Source organism: Mauremys reevesii, linkage group 12 (genome assembly GCF_016161935.1).
Source record: "Mauremys reevesii isolate NIE-2019 linkage group 12, ASM1616193v1, whole genome shotgun sequence".
Lineage (NCBI taxonomy): Eukaryota > Metazoa > Chordata > Testudines > Geoemydidae > Mauremys > Mauremys reevesii.
Window position 1 is genome coordinate 50,447,424 of NC_052634.1, and position 23,553 is coordinate 50,470,976.

A 23,553-nucleotide genomic window follows, 5' to 3' on the forward strand; every position below is an offset into this window, starting at 1 on the left:
CAAGGACGTGATCTCAGTGTGTGTGGGTGTCCCTGTCCCTTCAACCCTTAACAATCCCTGGTGTGTGGGTGCGCTGGGCCCCATTACAATCCCCTCTGTCTTACCCCCCATGAGGGATCCGGTGGATGTGGGTGTTCTCCACGCTACGGGGGGTGTCTGGTGCCCCTGTCCCTCCTGGTTAATAGTGGAGTGTGTGGGTGTCCCCCAGCTCATTAAGGATCCGTGTTGTGTGGATGCCCCCGTTCTTCTCATTAAGAATGGTGCAACGGAGCATATGGGTGTGTCCCCCACCCCATGAACTAGCTCCCGTGTGTGGTTCCCCTGCCCCCATCCAGGCTCTGTGGTGTGTGGGTGTTTCTGTTCCCCTTTTCAAGATCCATGTGCAGGGGGGCGTCCCTCCCCCCAAGTCAGAATCCCCAGCGTGTGGGTGCTCCCATACCCCCTCCAGGCTCTGCGGGGGGGGGGGTCTTAAAAGAGACCATGTCTCACTGTCTTGCCAAGGCTACGCTGCAGGGGCTACTCACAGGTGCCATCCCACTACTGATCAGCACAGGAGTTTTGACCTGCTCCATTTCTGACCTGGGCCAGTTCACCCCTCTTTAGACAACCTGGAGACCCTGAGCTTCCCAGGGATCACCATATTGATGCTGAACGTAATGCAGACACCCGATCGGCACAGCCCCCTGCAGCCCAGAACTCCTGAGCGCAAGTGATCCGCCAACCTCAGCCTCCCCAGGCGCTGGGATCACAGGCACCAGCCAGGGAGCCCTTCTTATTTTGCTGCCTGGCAGCTGGAGCTTTAAACTCTGCTTGTGAGCTCTGTGCCTTGGTCAGATGGGGACAGCCTGGAACTGGGAAATGCTTCTGCTCCCCTCGCCCCCGTCTCATGTCGAGCTGCAGGCGCCGCTGTCCTGCCAGGTAAGATCCCGGATGTTTCGGTGCCCCCCATCCCCTGTCCAGGAGCCCAGGTGTCCGGGTACCTCTGCCCCCCATACAGAATCCTGGGTGTGTGGGTGTCCGTCCCTCTGCAGAGGATACCGGAGTGTGGATGCCCTTGTCCCCCCCTACAAGATCCTGGGTGTGTGGGGGCCACTCTCCCCCCCTAGAAGATCTCGGGTGCGTGGGTGGGTGCCCCTGTTCGCCCTTACAGCATCCCTGGTGCACGGGGGACTCCCTCCGTCCCAAGTCAGGGGCCCCAGGGTGTGAGCGCTCCCATCCGCCGATACAGGCTGGGGCGGGGGAGGGGTATAACTGGGTCTCCCTGTCCTGCCCAGGCGGTGCTACAGCAGCTGTTCACAGGGGCAGCAACCCCACTGTCAACCTGCAGCTTTAACCTGCTCCAGGGGTGACCCATGCGGGTCGGGAGTGAGGGGCACCAGCAGAGCTGAGAGTCTGGAGGTCAGGACTGGGATAGCAGGGGCTGCGGGTCGGGAGTGAGGGGCACCGTCAGAGCTGGTTGGCGCCTGGGGCTGCGGGTCGGGAGTGAGGGCACCAGCAGAGCTGAGAGTCTGGAGGTCAGGACTGGGATAGCAGGGGCTGCGGGTCGGGAGTGAGGGCACCAGCAGCACAGTAACTGGGGAGCTCAGCGAGGAATCGAGGGCTGCGGGTCGGGAGTGAGGGCACCAGCAGAGCTGTGAGGCTGGAGGTCAGGACTGGGATAGTAGGGGCTGCGGGTCGGGAGTGAGGGGCACTGGCAGCGCAGTAACTGGGGAGCTCAGTGGGAAATCCAGGGGCTGTGGGTCGGGAGTGAGGGCACCAGCAGAGCTCTTGGTGTGGAGATCAGGATTGGGATAGGAGGGCTGCGGGTCGGGAGTGAGGGGCAGCAGAACTGTGAGTCTGGAGGTCAGGACTGGGATAGCAGGGCTGCGGGTCAGGAGTGAGGGCACCACTAGAGCTGGGGAACCCAGGGGCTGCGGGTCGGGAGTGAGGGCACCGGTAGAGCTGAAGGAAGCCCAGGGTCTGTGGGTCAGGAGTGAGGGCACCGGCAGCACAGTGACTTGGGAGCTCTGCGGGAAGCCCAGTCGCTGCAAGTCGGGAGTGAGGGCACCAGCAGGCTGTGGATCTGGAGATCAGGATTGGGATAGGAGGGCTGCGGGTCGGGGTGAGGGGCAGCAGCAGAGCAGGAGGGAGACCAGGGGCTGCGGGTCGGGAGTGAGGGCACCGTCAGAGCTGGTGGACGCCTAAGGGGCTCCGGGTCGGGAGTAGGGGCAGCAGCAGAACTGTGAGTCTGGAGTCAGGACTGGGATAGCAGGGCTGCGGGTCAGGAATGAGGGGCACCGGCAGAGCTGGAGGAGACTAGGGGCTGCGGGTCGGGGAGGGCACCAGCAGAGCTGTGGGTGTAGAGATCAGGATTGGGATAGGAGGGCTGCGGTTCGGGAGTGAGGGCACCAGCAGAGCTGTGAGTCTGGAGGTCAGGTCTGGGATAGTAGGGGCTGCGGGTCGGGAGTGAGGGCACCAGCAGAGCTGTGGGTGTGGAGATCAGGACTGGGATAGCAGGGGCTGCGGGTCAGGAGTGAGGGCACCACTAGAGCTGGGGAACCCAGGGGCTGCGGGACGGAGTGAGGGGCACCGGTAGAGCTGAAGGAACCCAGGGTCTGCGGGTCAGGAGTGAGGGCACCGTCAGAGCTGGTGTGCGCCTGGGGGCTGCGGGTCGGGAGTGAGGGCACCAGCAGGCTGTGAGTCTGGAGGTCAGGACTGGGAAAGCAGGGGCTGCGGGTCGGGAGTGAGGGCACCGGCAGGCTGTGAGTCTGGAGGTCAGGACTAGGATAGCAGGGGCTGCGGGTCGGGAGTGAGGGCACCACTAGAGCTGGGGTCTGGAGGTCAGGACTGGGATAGCAGGGGCTGCATGTCGGGAGTGAGGGGCACCGGCAGGCTGTGAGTCTGGAGGTCAGGACTAGGATAGCAGGGGCTGCGGGTCGAGTGAGGGCACCGTCAGTGCTGGGGAATCAAGGGGCTGCAGGTCGGGGTGAGGGCACCAGCAGGCTGTGGGGCTGGAGGTCAGCACTGGGATACCATCCAGCCTGATGGTAAGTGATGCCCAGCTGAGCCCATGGCCAGTACGTCCTGCTCCACCCACGGCCGGGCTGGGAGCCAGGACTCCTGGTTCTTCTCCCCAGCTCTGGCAGGGCAGTGCAGGCTAGTGGTTAGAGTGGGGGTTGGGAGCCAGGGTATCCGGGTCCCACCGCTAGCTCTGGGAAGGGAGTGGGGGCCAGTCGTGGTGCCCCCGGCTGAAGTGGTTTCCATCCTGTGCAGGGTTTACAGGTTTGTTCACTGGCTCTCAGCACCTCCCACTATACAAATTGTCCCAGTGCCGCTGGGTCTAGTGGTTAGAGCCGGGGAGGCCGGGAGCCAGGCAGGGGCGGTGGGTATAAGGGGCCCAGGGGAGGCACCTGGCCCGTGCTCCACCCAGAGGCCCTGCTCCCACTCGTCCTCTCCCCCGCAAGGCCCCATCCTCACTTCGCCCTTTCCCAAGCTCCATCCGGCCACATGGGGCCGTGGGAGAGGGCGGGGGTGCAAACGGCAGAGAGGCAGGTGGGGGGGCCTTGGGGTGGGGCGAAGAGGCACAAGTGGCAGGGCCTCGGGAAGAGAGGCGTGAGAGGTGGGCGGGGTCAGGGAGTGGAACAAAGGGGTCCTGAGGCGTGTGGGCGGGGCTGAAGGCGTGTGGGCGGGGCTGAAGGGGAGTGTCGGCGGGGTGGAGGGCGTGTGGGCGGGGCTTTGGCAGGAGGAGGCTGAGTGGCAGCAGGCCTTGGGGCAGGGCCACAGTCAGGGCCCGCCCAACCTCCCCAAGTGGAGGAGTCCCAAGCTGCCCATGGAGCCAGGACTCCTGGGTTCTATTCCTGGCTCTCCCACAGACTCCCAATCTGAGCTGGTGCAGCCCATCTCGCCCTCCCTGGTGCCTCAGTTTCCCCCGTGTGAGACGGGTCCCAGTGTGAACGGCTGCAGCACCGTGGAGAATCTCGTCCCTTCTCCTGGTGGCTCCTTGGTAGCCCTGGGGAAGCAGCCAACTGCTGCAGCCCCTGGCTCCCGTCTGGGCAGCCCGGGGTGGGGGTGGGATCTGGGCAATGGGAAGAAGGAATCCCCCCTTCCCCCACCCCACCCCGGGGACATGGGGGGAGGCTGGTGCTGCGGGGGCAGGGAGTCCTGCAGCCCTCGCAGAGAAGGGGCAGGTTCGGCTTGGCTGCTGTGGGGCGGGGTGGGGCACTGCTGGACTGGGGCTCCCCCTGCGGGGTGGAGATGGAGCACGGCCTGCTGGGAGGCGGACGTCTCCTCTGGATGGGGAGGGTGACACTGGCCAAATTGTGGGAGCCCTGTCCCCCAGACAAGGGAGGGCCTCTCAGCCTTGCCGGCTCGTCTCTCTTTCACCAGGATCGGCCCAGCACCTGGCCTGGCCCAGACCCCCCTTCCTCAGCGCCAGCAGCTGCCCATTGTGGGGAGTGGAGCGGCCGGGGGGTGGGGGCCTCTCAAGCCCCCCGGGGAGCAGGGCCGGGGCACTGGGGGCAGGGGCTGCGATGGGGAGGTGGGTTGGAGAGATGTCGGGGTGAAGCTGGGACTCAGGGGAATGGGGCAGGCTGCAGGGAGGAAGTGTGGGGCCACCGGAGGGAGCTGGGGGCTGGGAAGCTGCGGGGACACAGCCGGGGGTAGTGGTGACACCGCAGGGGACTGCTCAAGAGGCAGTGGGCTGGGGGCAGGGCGGGAGCTCGGACAGGGGTGGGGTCAGGCTGTGCGGGTCTCCTGTGAATGGCACCAGCCTGCAGGAACCCCGGCCGGCAGCCCCTGCTGGGGTCTGGTCAGTGCAGCCCCCCCCCGCTGCACCCTGCTGGGGGGTCTGGTCAGTGCAGCCCCCCCCGCTGCACCCTGCTGGGGGCTCTGGTCACTGCAGCCCCCCCGATGCACCCTGCTGGGGTCTCTGGTCACTGCAGCCCCCCCCCCATGCACCCTGCTGGGGGCGCTGGTCACAGCAGCCCCCCCCGCTGCACCCGGCTGGGGGGTCTGGTCAGTGCAGCCCCCATGCACCCTGCTGGGGGCTCTGGTCACTGCAGCCCCCCCCGCTGCACCCTGCTGGGGGGTCTGGTCAGTGCAGACCCCGCTGCACCCTGCTGGGGTCTGGTCACTGCAGCCCCCAACCTCACACTGGAACTGGCCGGGGGGGGGGGGACGGTTTCTTCTTGCGCGCCCCTTGGGCAGGGGTCTGCCGCCGCGTCCGATTGGCTGTCTCGGGGGAGGCGGAGTTTCCGAGAGGGCGTCACGTGGCCCTGAGGCGTTCGCGAGGCGGCTCCTGAGCAGCCCAAACACCCCCCGAGCTCCCCCTCCCCCAGTTCCGCCCATCCCCCTCCCTGCCCCACCCCAACCCCCGAGCTCCCCTCCCCAGTTCCGCCCATCCCCTCTCTGCCCGCCCTCAACCCCCGAGCTCCCCTCCCCAGTTCCGCCCATCCCCTCTCTGCCCCGCCCCAACCCCCAGCTCCCCTCCCCTCCTGCCCCGCCCCAACCCCCGTGCTCCCCCTCCCCACTGCCGCCCATCCCCTCTCTGCCCCGCCCCAACCCCTCAGGCTCCCCCTCCCCACTGCCGCCCATCCCCTCTCTGCCCCGCCCCAACCCCCAGGCTCCCCCTCCCCACTGCCGCCCATCCCCTCTCTGCCCCCACCCCAACCACCCCCAGGCTCCCCCTCCCCAGTGCCGCCCATCCCCTCTCTGCCCCGCCCCAACCCCCAGGCTCCCCTCCCCACTGCCGCCCATCCCCTCTCTGCCCCGCCCCAACCCCCAGGCTCCCCCTCCCCAGTGCCGCCCCTCCCCTCTCTGACCCCGCCCCAACCCCCGGCTCCCCCTCCTCAGTGCCGCCTCCCCTCTTCTGCCCCACCCACAAGCCCCCGTGCTCCCCCTCCCCAGTGCCGCCCATCCCCTCTCTGTCCCGCCCCAACCCCACCCCGTGGTCCCACTCGCCAGCGCCGCCCATCCCCTCTCTGCCCCTGCCCCAAACACCCCCGAGCTCCCCTTCCCCTATTGCCGCCCCTCCCCTCTCTGACCCCGCCCCAACCCCAGGCTCCCCCTCCCCAGTGCCGCCCATCCCCTTTCTGTCCCGTCCCCAACCCCGAGCTCCGCCTCCCCAAGTACCGCCCCTCCCCTCCTCCCTGCCCCAACACCCCCGAGCTCCCCTCCCCAATGCCGCCCATCCCCTCTTCTGCCCCCCCCCAACCCCGAGATCCCCTCCCCAGTGCCGCCTCCTCCCTCCTAACCCCGCCCCAACCCCCCAGGCTCCCCCTCCTCAGTGCCGCCCATCCCCTCTCTGCCCGCCTCCAACCCCCAGGCTCCCCCTCCCCACTGCCGCCCATCCCCTCCTGCCCCGCCCCAACACCCCCAGGCTCCCCTCCCCCCACCGCCCATCCCCTCTCTGCCCCGCCCCAACACCCCAGGCTCCCCTCCCCAGTGCCGCCCCTCCTCCTCCCCGCCCCAACCCCCAGGCTCCCCTCCCCAGTGCCGCCATCCCCTCTCTGCCCGCCCCAACCCCAGGCTCCCCCTCCCCACTGCCGCCCATCCCCTCTCTGCCCCGCCCCCAACCCCCAGGCTCCCCTCCCCACTGCCGCCCTTCCCCTCCTCCCCGCCCCAACCCCAGGCTCCCCCTCCCCAAGTGCCGCCCATCCCCTCTCTGCCCCGCCCCAACCCCATAGCTCCCCCTCCCCAGTGCCGCCCATCCCCTCTCTGCCCCACCCCCAACCCCAGGCTCCCCCTCCCCACTGCCGCCCATCCCCTCTCTGCCCCGCCCCCAACCCCCGAGCTCCCCTCCCCAGTGCCGCCCCTCCCCTCTCTGACCCCGCCCCAACCCCCAGGCTCCCCCTCCCCAGTGCCGCCCTCCCCTCTTCTGCCCCCACCACAACCCCGTGCTCCCCCTCCCCAGTGCCGCCCATCCCCTCTCTGTCCCGCCCCAACCCCACCCGTGGTCCCACTCGCCAGCGCCGCCCATCCCCTCTCTGCCCCTGCCCCAAACACGCCCCAGGCTCCCCCTTCCCCTATTGCCGCCCTTCACCCGAGCTCCCCCTCCCCACTGCCGCCCCTCCTCTCTGACCCGCCCCAACCCCAGGCTCCCCTCCCCAGTGCCGCCCATCCCCTCTCTGCCCCGTCCCCAACCCCAGGCTCCCCTCCCCAAGTGCCGCCCATCCCCTCTCTGCCCCGCCCCTAACACCCCGAGATCCCCTCCCCAGTGCCGCCCATCCCCTCCTCCTGCCCCAACACCCCCAGCTCCCCTCCCCAATGCCGCTCATCCCCTCTTCTGCCCCCGCCCCAACCCCGAGATCCCCTCCCCAGTGCCGCCCATCCCCTCTCTGCCTGCCCCAACACCCCGAGCTCCCCCTCCCCAGGGCCGCCCTCCCCTCTCTGCCCCGCCCCAACACCCCCAGGCTCCCCTCCCCAGTGCCGCCCACCCCTCTCTGCCCCGCCCCAAACACCCCCGAGCTCCCCCTCCCCAGTGCCGCCCATCCCCTCTCTGCCGCCCCAAACACCCCCGAGATCCCCTCCCCACTGCCGCCCATCCCCTCTCTGCCCCGCCCCCAACACTCCCGAGCTCCCCCTCCCCCAGTGCCGCCCATCCCCCTCTCTGCCCTGCCCCCAAACCCCCCCGAGCTCCCCCTCCCCCGTGAACCCGAATACTCCCTATATATATGTGAATCCAAATACTCTCTCAGTCCTCAGAGAGAGACCTGGAGAAGGAGACTTGCTGAAGCAAAGCCACAGGGGTCTCTGAGGTTTCCCTGGCCCCTCGCCCCTGTCCTGCCTGGCTGATGTCAGCATCTCTCTGTGAGGTCACCACCTCCCCACCACCTTTGACCAATAGTCTGAGGTCCTGCAAAAGGCCTTTGTGATGTCACTGCCACACCCCTCCCTTGCTGTGCTACTGTCCTGCCCCTGCCCAGGCACTTGGGAGGTTTGAGCTACTCCCTGTGGATCACCCCACTCAAGGAGCGTTCGTTCTAGGCAGCAAGCCGGCTAGACAGGAAAACATCAGACGCTGCTCCCAATGCTACACTCAGTTTTTCAGAAATTGGTCGACTTTATGACCAGAAGAGACCATTAGAGCATCTAATCTGACCCCCCTGCATATCACAGGCCTCCTGTATGACACAAGAGCTACTTTTGGGGCAAACACATTCCAGAAAGGCATCTAGTCTTCATGAAATGACATCAGGAGATGGCGAATCCACCACTTTCCTTGGTAGATTGTTCCTGTGGTGAATCATCCTCGCTGTTGAATATTTGTGCCTTAGTTGTAATATGAATTTGTCTCTTTTCACCTTCCAGCCACTGGGTCTTGTTATGCCTTTCTCTGCTAGATTAAAGAGCCCTTTAATACCCAATCTATTCTCTCCATGAAGGCCCTTCAACACTTCAATGAAGTCACCTTTCAATCTTCTTTTGATAAGCGAAACAGGTTGAGCTCACTAGAAGGCATTTTTCTCCATCCCTCAGAACATTTATTGGCTCTTTGGTCATCAGACTCCTGAACTGCAGCTGGATGTGGCTCTTGTTCTTCTGCACAACATAGCTCCTGGAGAAGAGGGATCTTCAAATGTACATTCCTATGATACCTTTTTTTTAATTGATGAAAACATAAACTAGACAGTTAGAGGATTGGAACTGATTTCAGCTGATGGACAGCTTCGCTAGGTTTTGTGCACTTGGACAGTGAAATGTTGAGTGTTTACATTCATATCAAGCACCCCCGTATAGTGGAGCTCCTGAACATAATGAAGAATGGAAATGAAAATGTTTTCCTTTTTTTTAAAAAAAGAAAGAAGGTTATAAGAGAACACTGGGGCTTGAATCAAGGATCACTTGATCTACCATCAAGCACTGTACCACTAAGCTATACCCCCATGACCATGGACTCATGATCTCCAAGACTTTGAAGGACAAACCCTGCTTCATCGAGCTCCTTTGCCATTCCCAGACCACAGGTGGTTTTAAAAATGGGGTTTGATTAAACTTCTTAAATATGGCAAACACCACAGCTTGCACACCCACCGATATAGCTTCTCCCACTGACATAGCTGCCACCTCTTGGGGAAGTGGATTAACTACACCCACAGGAAAACTCTCTCCCCTCAGCATAGAGCAGTGGTTCTCAAGCTGTGGGTCAGGACCCCAAAGTGGGTCATAACCCTGTTTTAATGGGGTCACCAAGGCTGGTATTAGACTTGTTGGTGCCTGGGGCTGAAGCCAAAGTCTGAGCTCCACCACCCAGGGCTGAATCCCTCAAGCTCTGGTTTGCCCTCCCCAACTGGATAAGAGGGCACAGTGTGAAATGTTTGGGGACCACTGTTTTAGGATGACGTTCTCAATCACTTCTATGAAGTCCAGTGAAAGCTATTCCTCACCCACCTACCCCTCCATCAGGACCGAGTAGGTATGTTCTGCTGCCCTTCACTCATGCAGGAAGGATAATAACATTTCATTCCACTCAATCCTAAAGTGATTTGTAACCCGCCACCAGCCAAAACTGGTCATTTTGGGAAAGCGGCCCCATCATGCTGCATAGCTAGGCAGAGTAGGTGTGTCTATGCAAACACGGTCTGTTCCTGAAGTCTTTCCCCCAGCTCCTCACTAGATGTGAAGGGGGAGCTCATTCAGCCTCTGCTTCCGCTTAGTATTTAAAAACTCCTTATTGTCCCTAGCTCTGCTGGCCTTAGATTTCTCCTCCTGTCTTTTCCTTGATAGTTCTGATGAGGTGGCTGAGTGGTTAAGGTGATGGACTGCTAGTCCATTGTGCTCTGCATGCGTGGGTACAAATCGCATCCTCATCGGATGCATTTAGTCATTACTCTTCCTTTGTAGACAACCATGTCCCCGTTTGGTATGATGTTGCTTCTTGCAAACAAAAACCTTCTCAGAAACTCAGAACTCTCTTGCTTTAAATAAAATGTTTAAATCCCAGATTTCTTAAAAAAAGAAAAATTCTCTAGTCCTGTATTTCTTAATTTATATCTCAAAAGGTAACATCCTCGTCATCTCCTCCAATCACCCATGGGACCTGCCCAAATTATTAAAATACCCTCAACCCGAGCAAGGCCAGAGCAGTGAACCAGAGCTAGTGTCTAGGCCAAGCTGTTCTGAAGGAGGCAACTCAAACATTTTCTCCCTGCTTCCCTTGGCAAGGTCTGACTGGGGAAAAAAAAATCCCCAAACTGAAAAACCAGTACTAATCTGTTTGGGGACTTTGGTTTGAAAGTATTATTGTTATTATTCTCTTCTGAATCAGTTCAGTTGAGTCTTTGTCCTCCAGGTGTGTTTCCAGCTAAAACCACATTGAGGGTACTGGACCACTGACCTATCAGCTCTTAACACCCAAACTTTCAGTAACTCTTTATCAGTGACTGCGAGTGTAATTTAAACCATAGGTTCATCTAGCTCTGAATCTTGTCTTCTGACAGTAGCCAATACCAGGTGCTCCAAAAGCCAGTCTTTAAGGTACCACCGGGAGTTGAACCCAGGATCTCTTGTTTACAAAACAGGTGCTTTAACCAGCCAAGCCATGGTAACTACTGTTGCTTAAAGCAGCGTGTTTGCTCACACCTGACTCTCTGCCAATCCCCACTGGGCCCTTACAAGTGTTGCTCGTGTTTGGCTTCTGTAAAGCAGAGGAGCAGGTGAAGTTTTGCTCCCAAGGTGTGTGTGCGATTCTTTGGACAGGTCTACACTATGAAATTAGGTTGGTGTAATTACATTACTTAGGCTGGCAATGCAGTTCTATCAACCTAATCCCGGTGTAGATAGCAGCTCAGCTGTCAGAACTTTCTGGAGCTATGAAAGGAGAGAGGTCCGGCCTCTGTAGCAGGAATGCAGGGCAGGCGAGTTCATGGTGGGATACTGGTGGAGACCAGTTATGGTGATATAATGACCAGCAGCATTTACACTGACAATTTGGCACAAAGCTCTAGGCCTCTTGTCGAGGTGGTTTTATTTTGTCGCCAGGCGTGGCATTGCAGTGTGTGCACCAGCCAAAAGCTGCTGACCGAGGAGCGTTGTGTGTTTTCACACAGCTGAGCAATATAATGATGCTGAAATAACTTTGTAGTGCAGACCTGGCCAAAGAGTCACACACACACACACACACACAGAGCTTGCAAGGAAAACCTCACCTGCTCCTCTGCTTTGCAGAATCCAACACAAGCAAAGCTTTTCAGGCCCCAGTGGGGATGGCAGGGAGTCAGGTGTGGGCAGAGAGTGTCCCTGAGCCACAAGCAGGCACCATGGCTTAGCTGGCTAAAACACCTGTCTTGTAAACAGGAGATCCTGGGTTCAACTCCCAGTGGTGCCTTCTTGACTAACTCTTGGGGCACCTGGTATTGGCAGCTGTCAGAGAACTAAATGGGCCTTTGGTCCAGCCCAATATGGTTGTTTCAATTACACTCACAGGCACTGATAATGGAATTACTGAGAGTTAAGAGCTGATAGGTCAGTGGTCCAGCCTGTCACAGATGACCCCCTCCCTCTGGGACAGGGGCAGGTCTGGGCTCTCACACCAAATGGCTCATTGTGGCTGCCAGAACCTGTGGGCAGCTCATTTAGTTTGCACTGAGGGTTGAGTCCTGCTTCATGCACCATGTGTGAGAATGAAAATCCTAAACCGCCCTTTGAAATAACAGATGCAGCAGGACGTGTTATTGTCCCTGCCCCAAAGCAGACAGACCAATGGAGAAATGCTGTCAAGTCCAGGGTAATACTCCCCTGCCAGTTTATCTTTTTTGCTTGCTAAACTCCCTTCCAACCTTGAGGGCTCCCAGAGCCCAATATTGAGCTTGAGCTGAGATGTCTCCGGTGCAAATTTACCACCCCATGGCCCTAGCCTGGGAGCCTGCACTGGCACAGGAAAGCCATGAGTGTTTCATTACAGTATGGACATAGCCCCAACCCACTCAGCTTTGGAACCCATGTCCCCTGCCTAGCAAGTGCTATTGAACTGAGGATGAGTCCCTCAATCGGGGTCTGCCAAGCACAGTTGTGCTGCCCTTGGTTCACACAACAAGGATAACAACCCTTTATTTCTCCTGCCCCTATAACATGGAGACTGGGAATCCAACACCAGCCAAAAGTGATCATTTCGGCAAGCAACCCAACCTATTTCCAACATACTGTAAAATCCACATGCAGACTCATAGACGAAACCTTGCAAGAAAATCTTCCTGAGGGCCTGAAGCACCTGCTGCTGGAGGAAGGAGGGAGCTGTGGGTTGGGATTGAGGAGCAGCGTGAGGAGGGGGCCTGTGGATTGGGATTGAGGGCACCGGGAATAGGAGGGGCTGTGGGTTGGGACAGAGGAGAAGGGTGAAGAGGAGCAGGCTCTGGTTGGGAGTGAGGAGCAGTGAGCATAGGAGGGACTGAGGTTGGGTCTGAGGGCACTGGGAAAGAGGGGACATGGATTTAGGCTGAAGAGCATATTCATTTGGGGATCCAGCAGGACAGGGGAAGGCAGCAGGTGATTGTAATTCCTTAGGGATATTCTGTGTCTTTGTCTGTGTGTGTCTGTGCAGGGAAAGAACATGCTCTATGCCCAGAGGCCTTTATTCCTCCAGGCTGCAAGGACAGAGGGCTGTCAGGAAGTTGCCCCTTCAAACCCACACACAAAAAGGCCCTTCTGAGTAAAGAGAAAATCCTGAAGAGAAAAAGTAACATCAAAGAGGACATGGGAAAGACAGTGTAAGATCTTGGTGAGTAGTTTATCACCTGACCAGGGACTTGAACCCTGGACCTTCAGATTAAAAGTCTGATGCTCTACCAACTGAAAGCAGCAAAGAGTCCTGTGGCACCTTATAAACTAACAGAGGTTTTGAAGTATGAGCTTTCCTGGGTGAATCCCCACTTCAGCTAGCCAGGCTCATGAAGAAAAAGAGCAAGTTGGTGCAGAGGAGAAACTAGTAAAGAAAACAAGAAAATATGGGAAACCTGCTGCTCTCTCTGGCCCGGTCAACACTGTGAGTTTATATCGAATTTAGCAGTGTTAAAGGGCATTAACCCTGCACCCGTCCACACAATGAAGCCCTTTATATCGATATAAATGGCTCTTATCTAATATCTGTACTCCTCCCGACAAGGAGTAGCGCTAATCGGTATTGCCATGTCGGATTAGGGTTAGTGTGGCGCAATTCGATGGTATTGGCCTCCAGGCGCCATCCCACAGTGCACCATTGTGACTGCTCTGGACAGCAATCTGAACTCGGATGCACTGTAAAATCGGAATAATCCCGTAGTGTAGACATACCCTGTGATTAACAACATTGGTGGCTAATTGAAAGGCTGATGGTTGAAACCCAAGTGAAGATGGAGGTGGTTTTTTTTAGTGATGAGAATCCAGTACATTTTAACAGGCAGAAAAATCTCTTCAACGCTGGTCTAACCTCATTAGGCAAGCATAAGTGACACTTTTGCCAGATGCATTGGTGGTATAGTGGTGAGCATAGCTACCTTCCAAGCTACTTGACCTGGGTTCAATTCCCAGCTAATGCAATGATGTGATGTTTTCTCTGCTGGGAAGTGATTTAATTTCAGTCACATTGTATCAGTTTATCAATGGAATGAGAGAATCCATGTGCTGCAGGTCATTAAACACCCAGTGGAGGAAGAAAGGGGCAGGACTATACAATGAGTTGGTGGAGTTATCCTGATATTACAATGTTTGGTTTATTTTTTAAAAAACTTCCTTTACTTCCATCTCCCTTTTAGACTCAGAGCCTTTAAGGTCAGAAGGGACCAGTGTGATCATCTAGTGCGACCTGCTGCACCTTGCAGGCCAAAAGACCCCACCCACCCACTCCTGTAATAGACCCGGGAGGGGAGGCAGCTCTGTGCACTGCCCCTACCCCAGGCAGCACATGGAGGCCCTCTGCTCCCCTCCCCCAATGGGTGTGCAGAGATGTGCCAGCAGCACTGAGGTGTCTCCCTGCCCACTCTGCCTCCGTCCCTCCGTGCCACTCTCAGAAATGGCCGGCATGTCCCAGCATCCCCTGGGGTGGGGGAGTGTCTCCATTCACTGCCTCTGCCCTGAGTACCAACTCCGCAGCTCCCATTGGCCAGGAACTGCAGCCAATGGGAGCTCTGGGGGCAGCGCCTGCAGGCAGCGGCGCACGGAGACTCCCTGGCCCTGCCCACCTAGGAGCTGCTGCCGCAGGGTTGTGTGTACGGGTCAATTTGGGAGCTGCAGTGCCCGGGGTAAGCGCCACCCCTCCTGAACCCCAACCCCCTCCCCCAGGGCAGAGCCAGCACCCCGCACCCAAATTTCCTCCCAGAGCTTTGCTTGTCTTCCTTTCACCCAGAACCATCCTTCTCCTGGGCTGCAAGTAGCCACCCCTGGGAAGCCAAGAGGCAGGCACAGGATTCTGCCTCCCAGCAGCCAACCGCACCTCCCCAGGCTTTGCAGAATGACTGGTGGTGCTCTACTAACCCCACTTAGCCGCACTGAGGCGCTTAGCTTCTGCCCTGCCTTCCTCAGCTCGACTTTCCTCTTTTGCCCCATCCCTGCCTCACTCCCTCCTTTGGCAAGTCACACAAAGGAGGCCAGCAGCAAGAGCCGGCCACCATAGGCCAACCTCCAAGGGCAGAGGAGACCAAGCCACAAGGCTTCAAAAGGTGACAGGCCAAGATCCTCTAGCTTTCCCCTGCTGATGCCAAGGCTTTTTCTCAGCTCATTTCACCACCCTCTGTCCTGCAGGGGTTGAGTTTATCACAGGTGTTACCCAAAATTGGGCCAACTAGTAAGTGTAAGGAGGACAAATGACCCACCAGAGTTTGGCAGAAAGCAGCACATTTGTTATACTGACAGCTAAGCTCAAAATAAGCGGGGGCAGGGGGTGTCACACTCACACTCGCATACTCACACTCCCAGGACGGGCACAGCACTGGAGATGTCAGGATTCTGCAAGGTAAGTGTCCCACAGCGCAGCTATGGATGGTGCAATGAAGGTAAGTCTCCCTGAGGCACAGTGAAATGCAACGCTGTGAACCACTGGCCAGGCGGTCCGGGCGAAGGGCATTCACTGGAGGTACAAGCTTGTGAGTGCTCTCCTGAGCACAGGGTCCCTTCCCCTTTTAAGGGCCTGCACCTCATGGCCTGCGACCAGAGATGACTTGGTTGCATCTGGTTGGTCACACTCCACCTTGGGCCGTGTCCATGCTCTGGGTGTCTGATCGCTGCCTAATCAGAGTCCCAGACACCTTGTCTACCTGGGAGCTCTTCTGCTCTTCAACCAGCCCATTCATCCCACAAGCATTCCAGGGGGGAACGGGAGGGGAAAAGCCACTTCACAGGCATTCAGAGAGGAGTGGAGACAAAAGTGGGAGCAGGGAAGTATAACAGACCTTTTGAGCAAAGAAATCACTGCTGCTCCTACAACAGCAGGGACAGGCCAGTAGGAGCTGGGAAAGTTAAACCATCACGTTTCTGCCTGGTTTCAGGCTAGGGACCTTTTGCATGTTAGGCAAACATGATAACCACTACACTACAGAAACTCTGTTGTGGTGCTCTGCCCCTCCCTTCATAAGAACATAAGAATGGCCATACTGGGTCAGACCAAAGGTCCATCAACCCCGCATCCTATCTGCCAACAGTGGCCAATGCCAGGTGCCCCAGAGGGACCGAACCTAACAGGTAATGACCAAATGATCTCTCTCCTGCCATCCATCTCCACCCTCTGACAAACAGAGGCTAGGGACACCATTCCTTACCCAGCCTGGCTAATAGCCATTCATGGACTTAACCTCCATTAATTTATCTGCAAAAAGAACAGGAGTACTTGTGGCACCTTAGAGACCAACAAATTTATTTGAGCATAAGCTTTCGTGGGCTAAAACCCACTTCATCGGATGCATGCAGTGGAAAATACAGCAGGAAGATATATATATATACACACACAGAGAACACGAAAAAATGGGTGTTGCCATACACACTATAATGAGAGTGGGCAGTTAAGGTGAGCTATTATCAGCAGGAGAAAAAAACCTTTTGTAGTGATAATCGGGACGGCCATTTCCAACAGTTGACAGGAAGGTGTGAGTAACAGTAGGGGGACAAATAAACACGGAGAAATAGTTTGACTTTGTGTAATGACCCATCCACTCCCAGTCTTTATTCAGGCCTAATTTAATGGTGTCCAGTTTGCAAATTAATTCCAATTCAGCATCTCTCGTGGGAGTCTGTTATTGAAGGTTTTTTGTTGTAATATTGCGAATTTAGGTCTGTTATCAAGTGACCAGGGAGATTGAAGTGTTCTCCAACTGGTTTTTGAATGTTATAATTCTTGATGTCTGATTTGTGTCCATTTATTCTTTTATGTAGAGACTGTCTGGTTTGGCCAATGTACATGGCAGAGGGGCATTGCTGGCACATGATGGAATATATCACATTGGTAGATGTGCAGGTGAACGAGCCTCTGATGGCGTGGCTGATGTGATTAGGTCCTATGATGGTGTCCCCTGAATAGATATGTGGACAGAGTTGGCAGCAGGCTTTGTTGCAGGATAGGTACCGGGGTTAGGGGTTTGGTTGTGTGGTTGCTGGTAAGTATTTGCTTCAGGTTGGGGGCTGTCTGTAAGCAAGGACTGGCCTGTCTCCCAAGATCTGGGAGAGTGAGGGATTGTCCTTCAGGATAGGTAGTAGATCCTTGATGATGCGCTGGAGAGGTTTTAGTTGGGTGCTGAAGGTGACGGCTAGTGGGGTTCTGTTACTTTCTTTGTTGGGCCTGTCCTGTAGTAGGTGACTTCTGGGTACTCTTCTGGCTCTGTCAATCTGTTTCTTCACTTCAGCAGGTGGGTATTGTAGTTAAGAACACTTGATAGAGATCTTGTAGGTGTTTGTCTCTGTTTGAGGGTTGGAGTAAATGCGGTTGTACCTCAGTGCTTGGCTGTAGACAATGGATCGTGTGGAGTGGTCTGGATGGAAGCTGGAGGCATGTAGGTAAGTATAGCGGTCAGTAGGTTTCCAGTATAGGGTGGTGTTTATGTGACCATCGCTTACTAGCACTGTAGTGTCCAGGAAGTGGATCTCTGGTGTGGACTGGTCCAGGCTGAGGTTGATGGTGGGATGGAAATTGTTGAACTCATGGTGGAATTCCTCAAGGGCTTCTTTTCCATGGGTCCAGATGATGAAGATGTCATCAGTGTAGGGCAAGTAGAGTAGGGGCGTTGGGGACGAGAGCTGAGGAAGCGTTGTTCTAAGTCAGCCATAAAAACGTTGGCATACTGTGGGGCCATGTGAGTACCCATAGCAGTGCCGCTGACTTGAAAGTATACATTGTCCCCAAATGTGAAATAGTTGTGGGTGAGGACAAAGTCACAAAGTTCAGCCACCAGGTTTGCCATGACATTATCGGGGATACTGTTCCTGACGGCTTGTAGTCCATCTTTGTGTGGAATGTTGGTGTAGAGGGCTTCTCCCTCCATAGGGGCCAGGATGGTGTTTTCTGGAAGATCACCAATGGATTGTAGTTTCCTCAGGAAGTCAGTGGTGTCTCAAAGATAGCTGGGAGTGCTGGTAGAGTAGGGCCTGAGGAGGAGTCTACATAGCCAAACAATCCTGCTGTCAGGGTGCCAATGCCTGAGATGATGGGGCATCCAGGATTTCCAGGTTTATGGATTTTGGGTAGCAGATAGAATAACCCTGGTCGAGGTTCTAGGGGTGTCTGTGCAGATTTGTTCCTGTGCTTTTTCAGGGAGTTTCTTGAGCAGATGGTGTTATTTCTTTTGGTAACTCTCAGTGGGATCAGAGGGTAATGGCTTGTAGAATGTGGTGTTTGAGAGGTGCCTAGGTACCTCTCGCTCATATTCCGACCTATTCATGATGACGACAGCACCTCCTTTGTCAGCCTTTTTTATTATGATGTCAGAGCTGTTTCTCAAATACATTTGTTAGTCTGTTAGGTGCCACAAGTACTCCTCATTCTTTTTGCTGATAAAGACTAACATGGCTTCCATTCTGAAACTTACTAATTTATCTAGTTCTCTTTTAAACCCCCTTATAGCACCAGCCTTCACAACCCCATCAGGCAAGGAGTTCCACATGTTGACTGTGTCTGTGTGAAGAACAATTTCCTTGTATTTGTTTTAAACCTGCTGCCTATTAATTTCATTTGGTGGCCCCTAGATCTTATATTATGGGATCAAGTAAGTAACTTTTCCTTATTCACTTTCTCCACACCACTCATGATTTTATAGACCTCTATCATATCCCCCCTTAGTCTTCTCTTTGCCAAGCTGAAAAGGTCTAGTCTCATTAATCTCTCCTCATATGGGACCCGTTCCAAACCCCTAACCATTTTAGTTGCCCTTCTCTGAACCTTTTCTAGTGCCAGTATATCTTTTTGAAATGAGAGACCACATCTATATGCAGTATTCAAGATGTGGGTCTACCATGGATTTATATAAAGGCAGTAAGATATTCTCTATCTTATTCTCCTTTTTAATGATTCCTAAAATCCTGTTTGCTTTTTGACTGGCACTGCACACTGAGTGGTCATATTCAGAGAACTATCCATGATGACTCCAAGATCTCTTTCCTGATTAGTTGTAGCTAAATTAGCCCCCATCATATTGTATGTATAGCTGGGGTTATTTTTTCCAATGTGCATTACTTGACATTTATCCACATTAAATTTAATTTGCCATTTTGTTGCCCAATCACTTAGTTTTGTGAGATCTCTTTGAAGTTCTTCACAATCAGCTTTTGTTTTAACTATCTTGAGCAGTTTAGTATCATCTGCAAACTTTGCCACCTCCTGTTTACCCCTTTCTCCAGATCATTTATGAATAAGTTGAATAGGATTAGTCCTAGGACTGACCCTTGGGAACACCACTAGTGACCCCTCTCCATTCTGAACACACCGATGGGCGAACCTGGAGAGAGGTGGCAGCCCTTCGATAGGTCAGCTGGTAGAGCAAAGGACTGGAGCCGGCATTCAGGAAGTCATCCTTACGTCACCCTTCTGACTCCAGCTAGAGGCAGAGCTTCTTTTTCTTCCACTTGCTGAGAAAGAGCAAGAGAAGAAAGAAAGGTCAGGTGGGCCAACTCGGTGCACAAGTCCATGCTGTCTTTTCTTCCTTGGGAGCCCAAAATGAGGAACTCATGGTGGGTCAAGGCACTGCTGTGCTTCAGAAAACATCCCACCACAGCACACAAAGGGACCAAAGAGCATGCCAAAGCCTGGGATTGAACTAGGGAACCTCTAGATGTCCAGCGCTGAGCTACTTCAGCATATAAATGGCACTTTTGGCCTGCTGCTTCTCTGTCTGGGATGTTTTTGTCAGCCCTGGCACACAAAAAGGGCATCATTACGAGCACCCACGAAGGCGAGATGAATTTTTGCAAATACTTTAAAGCTCCTGTCAGTAAGTTCTGGGGACAGTTTCTCACCATCAGAGGAAGCTCCCTAAAATTAGCCTGTCTCACCCAGTGGTACATTGACCTCTGTTCAGACTGAGCCAAAGGGAGGGGGGCCTCGCTGCTGTGGCCACCGCTGCTGTGAGAGTGGCCACTGTTGCGCATGAAGCCATCCTGGAAGCACCTTCCACCTAGCCACCCACTGAAAATCCTGTAGGGTGTAAGGTGGGAATAGAAGAACACCGGGGGAGGGGGGCTTCCTAATCTCCTCCCCCTTCTGCCATCATCGGCCATTCCATACCTGGTGCTGCACCCAGTGGGGTAAAAAGAAAATACAGCCATATCGGAAGAGTTAGTGGGGTTCTTTGCGGTTGCACCACCATTCCCCTTGGGCCTGACCTGCCCTCCAGCTCAGCCACCCACTGAAAATTGAAACACAAAAAAGTAGAGCCGTAAAAGGCTTCAAGGCCCACCAGACTCAACCCCCCTTCTAATATGGCAGAAAAGCCGCACTTCTCCTGACTAAGTAGGGACGTCCTATTGCCCCACAGGAAGTGGAAGGCCATCGTGTTCGGTCTTAGCAGCATTCGTGGAGCAGGGGGAAACACATGGCTCAGGAAATTCCCCACAGATGGGTCTTGAGCATGACAACCTTGTAGGTAATGACAAGGTCCACTTACGCCACCAGCCAAACCATTCCTCACAGGTCAGCAACCATTTCTCCCAGTTTGCGTTCCCCCACCTCGCCCCCAACTGAACGCTAGAAGGCCCAGCCATCAACCTGCCCACTCTTGCAGCCCTCCTTTTCCGCCCTGACTGATAGGGGGGAGTATTGAGCCTCCCTTCCTTAGGCCCTTCAGCATCCCTGGGGAACACCAAAGCCGCCCAAGTGACTTTGGGCCAGTAGGTCAACCAATAGGGCTGCCTCCTAGGCCAGGCTGCAGCCCAGCTTCAGGACTCAGAGGAAATGGAGCTCGCATCCCTACCTACAGGACTCCAGGCATGGCCAGGCTTCTGGATCAAACATCCCCTCTTGTGCTCAAGTCACAACAGCCAGTGGACAAAAGACAGGCTTTCATGGCCTTTGAGAAAGCAAGATAGAGCCTTGGAAGACCCAGCAGGGTTTGTGGAACAGGAATTGTCCTCAGATCCCACTGAGACTCCACCTCAGATTGCAGGATTCAAAGCCCCGAGTGCTGCTCTTACACAATGGGACCAATAGGGAACCCCCAGAACTCTGCTGAGCTCTGGTGTGGATGACCCTGTGGGAGCAGCTCTGCCTTTGCTCACCAAGTTGGCCTGCAGCAGTTTGCTGCAGCTCCCAGAGGCCTTTCTTAAACCAGACTGTGAAAGGCCAGTGGGCATGTGAGGAAGTTGCCCCTTCCGTCCCAGGCAGTACATGGCCCTTCCTAGTGAAAAGCCAAGTCCTGGGGGAAAAGGTGATGTCAAATAACATCTTGGAGAGATGCCTTCTTTCCTTTTGTGGGGAACTGTTCTCTTTTTACCTGACCAAGGACTTGAACCCTGGACCCTCAGATTAAAAGTCTGATGCTCTACCAACTGAGCTAGCCAGGCTTGCACATAAAAAAGCAAATTCCGTGCAGAAGAGAAACTAGTCATGAAAATGAGGGCAGGAAACAATGCAGAAAACCTGCTACTCTCGCTCTCTTAGCAGTCCTAGCCCCAGCCTGCTCCTCCATCCGGCGCCCTGAGACCTTATTCTTTTTCAGTTAAATATCAAATCCTGAGAAAACACAGTTATACAAAGCAAAACAAAATCACAAACAGAAATGTCATTGGAAATACAGAAATAAAAAGGAAAATGCAATCCCCATCACTTTATCGTGTCGGGCCATTCCTGTATCGAGAGCACCGCGAAGGTCCCTGTCTGCTTACAAGAAACCTGGAGGAACTCATACCACAGCCTGAACATGCAACTCAACTGCTCCCAGGTGCTGCAGTAAAACCCTTTCCCTGCTGTGACGTTGCACTCCATGTGATTTTATGAAAATATGCTAATGAGTGTGAATATAAAGTGACTGGACTATGCTTCATGCAAAAGGTCTCTTGTAAGGTATCATTACAAAGCTTATAATCTACTGTGTGTGTTCATCCTATTTGTATAAACCGATCATTCCTGTATCTGAAACTAGAAATATGAACTATAACTCTGAGGTCCTGTTGTAATGATGCAAAGTGTGGGCCATTAATAGTGGTTTGGACTCTTGATGGCTCCTATTAACCAGGACAATTGACAGGAGATGGCTCTGTCCTGCACCATCTGTGAGTCAGGCAAGGAAGCATGAAGGCTTGGGGACTCACAGGACATGTGACCATGTCACCTGGTACAGGAATCCATCTTAAACCTGGGGCTCTTCTCCAGAAGAGAGACAAAGAATTCCTGCCTTGTACCAAAGCTGTATAAGGGGGTGGAACTGAACAAACATGGCTGCAGTCATGAGACATCCCCTAGCTACCACCTGAGCTGGAACACGGACTATACGAGGTGAAAAGATTGGACCCAGACATAAAATAAATCTAGTCTGCAAAAGAAGCTTATTGGAAGATCTCTGAGGTGAGATTTGATCTGTATTGAGTTTCATACTGTATTAGGCTTGGACTTGAATGTTTTTGTTTTATTTTGCTCTGTGAAAAATACAAGGTCCATAGAGAAGGAAAAGAAAATGCCCTAGAAAAGTCTGTGTGTGTGTGTGAGAGAGAGATGGGTGGGAGGGTGTCTAGAAACCACTCTCCTCTAGTTTCTTTTCTCTGATTTCCTGTAGATTTCCTCCCAGCGCTGTACGTTATTCCCCACAGGGAGGTGGAGTACGGACAGCGCTGGGAGAGCTCTCTCCCAGCACTGGCGCTTTGACTACACTTAGCGCTTCAAAGCGCTGCCGCGGCAGCGCTTTGAAGTGCAAGTGTAGCCAAAGCCTTAGGCAAAGCTGGGAAGCAGGCAGTTATCAGTCTCTGTGATTCACACCTTTGCCTGGTAATTGAAAGGCTGATGCATCAAACCTAACTCAAGATGCGGCTTGTCAGCCATGAGACTCCAGGACATTTTAACAGGAAGAAAATCTCCTCTATTCTGGTTTAGCCCCCTTTGACTGCTTCTGCCTGTCTTCTCCCCCCAGCACAGTCTCTTTCCTTCCCCACTGGGGCCGTGCAGAGAGGAGCCCCAGTCAGTCTCTGTCACAGAGTCTGTATCCCATAAAGGGAGAGAGGGAGGGGTTACTCCAAAACACTGATAATGGGGGGGAGGGGTGGGCATGGTTATGGGGAGAAAGGATGGAGAATTAACAGTGGGGCCCAGAGAGATTCCCCAAGATTGGGGAGATCCACTGCTGCCCCCAATCAGTCAGCTGTGGGAAGAACAACTTGGGATTCCATGGGGAAGCCACCTTTAAAAACACAAGTGTAACATGCTAGTTACATTTTAATATGACCAAAGCCTCCTCAATCCCAGGGTCACAATCACTGGAATGATTTTGCCTTGACATTTTACTGGCCGCAGACACAAAGCGAGTCAAATTACAGTTTCCGTTCGGAGTCAGTGCACACACAAGAATCCGGAGGCTTTTAATTCCTTAGGTTCTGCCGCCATTTCATTTCTGTCCTGTTCCAAGATTTATCATTGTGCAAAGCAACGTTAGGCCCTTGGGAGTGTCCCCCCCCCAGTGCTGCCTGCCACCCTTGGGCAATTTAAAAGGGCCCGGGGACCCCCACCACCACCACCAGCAGCACAAGGGGACTAAGGCGGTTTCCTGCCCACCCTCACTCCATGTGGCACGCCACTCCCGGGAGCGGCTAGCACGTCCCTGGTGTGGGGGAGGTCTCCATGCACTGCCCTGCCCTGAGTGCCAACTCTGCCAACTGTAGCAATAGGAGCTGCAGGGGTGAAGTCTGCGGGCAGCCATGCACAGAGACACCCCTGGCCCTCCCGCTTAGGGGCTGCTGCCAGAGGAGGGTGCAGGTTGCTTTTGGGAGATGCCCGAGGTAAATGCTGCACCCCTCACCCTCTCCTGCACCCCCAACCCCCACCCAGACCCCACACCTGCACCCAAACTCCTCCAGAGCTTGCCCCCTGCACACCCTCCTGCAGCACAACCCCCTGACTGAGTCCAGACCCTGCACCCAAACTCTCCCAGAGCCCAGCCCCTCTCCCTCCCACACCCAAACTTCCTCCCAGAGCCTTAGGCAGGTGTG

At 55.3% G+C, this 23,553-nt stretch overlaps 2 non-coding genes across 2 annotated transcripts; one reads left to right on the top strand and one right to left on the bottom strand.

Moving 5' to 3' along the window:
• The first annotated feature begins 11,228 nt into the window (after positions 1-11,228).
• Positions 11,229-11,302, top strand: TRNAT-UGU. Its single transcript has one exon. It is a non-coding gene; the product is annotated as a tRNA-Thr (tRNA).
• A 9,547-nt stretch (positions 11,303-20,849) lies between these two features.
• TRNAK-UUU lies at positions 20,850-20,922 on the bottom strand. The gene has a single exon. It is a non-coding gene; the product is annotated as a tRNA-Lys (tRNA).
• Positions 20,923-23,553: the final 2,631 nt, after the last annotated feature.